At 34.0% G+C, this 468-nt stretch overlaps 1 protein-coding gene across 3 annotated transcripts in view; it reads left to right on the top strand.

The window, feature by feature from the left end:
* Positions 1–468, top strand: part of LOC125648224 (glucosamine 6-phosphate N-acetyltransferase-like) — a 3,031-nt gene continuing 2,563 nt past the window's right edge. The window contains exon 1 of one of the 3 annotated variants that reach the window (XM_048875191.2): positions 1–121. The gene's annotated coding sequence lies outside the window, so the exon portion shown is untranslated. Of the gene's footprint in view, positions 392–468 lie in introns of all 3 variants that reach the window. The other 2 variants (XM_048875189.2, XM_048875193.2) reach the window with 2 other exon arrangements.

Raw genomic sequence — 468 nt, 5'->3', positions numbered from 1 at the left:
ATCGATTATATTTAGTCACGTTAATTTTTTATTAGCTGTTAACAGTTTCGTAACATTCAACTATTATACAGGTAACACAATCAGACTGAGATCATCTTCTACACACCGGCAATTACAAAAGGTATTTGTAAGCTTAATACGTTAAGATCCATCGGGATTTTGCGAAATCACGACTGCATGAATGAGTGTTTCTTCTCAAGAGACACTTTGTGATTTCAATTTACGGAAGTAGAGATAAACTCCAATATCCTTTTCCATTTGAAATTTGGGGATTCCAGTTCGAGAAATACAAAGATTGAATTTTAGAAAACGCCCATGTTCAATCGACTTCTCGTGGAACTCAACCAGACAGACCCTAGTAATTATATAACGACTTTGTGATTCATAAAAGGTTTGTATATTCTCTTACTGTTGTAAAAGCTTGTAGATATGCTGTATTTACAGGGTGTTTTATAACTTCGAAGTTCA

Source organism: Ostrea edulis, chromosome 6, assembly GCF_947568905.1.
Source record: "Ostrea edulis chromosome 6, xbOstEdul1.1, whole genome shotgun sequence".
Taxonomy (NCBI): domain Eukaryota; kingdom Metazoa; phylum Mollusca; class Bivalvia; order Ostreida; family Ostreidae; genus Ostrea; species Ostrea edulis.
The sequence above is the reverse complement of the archived record's forward strand: the minus strand, read 5'-3'. Positions and strand labels throughout refer to the sequence as shown.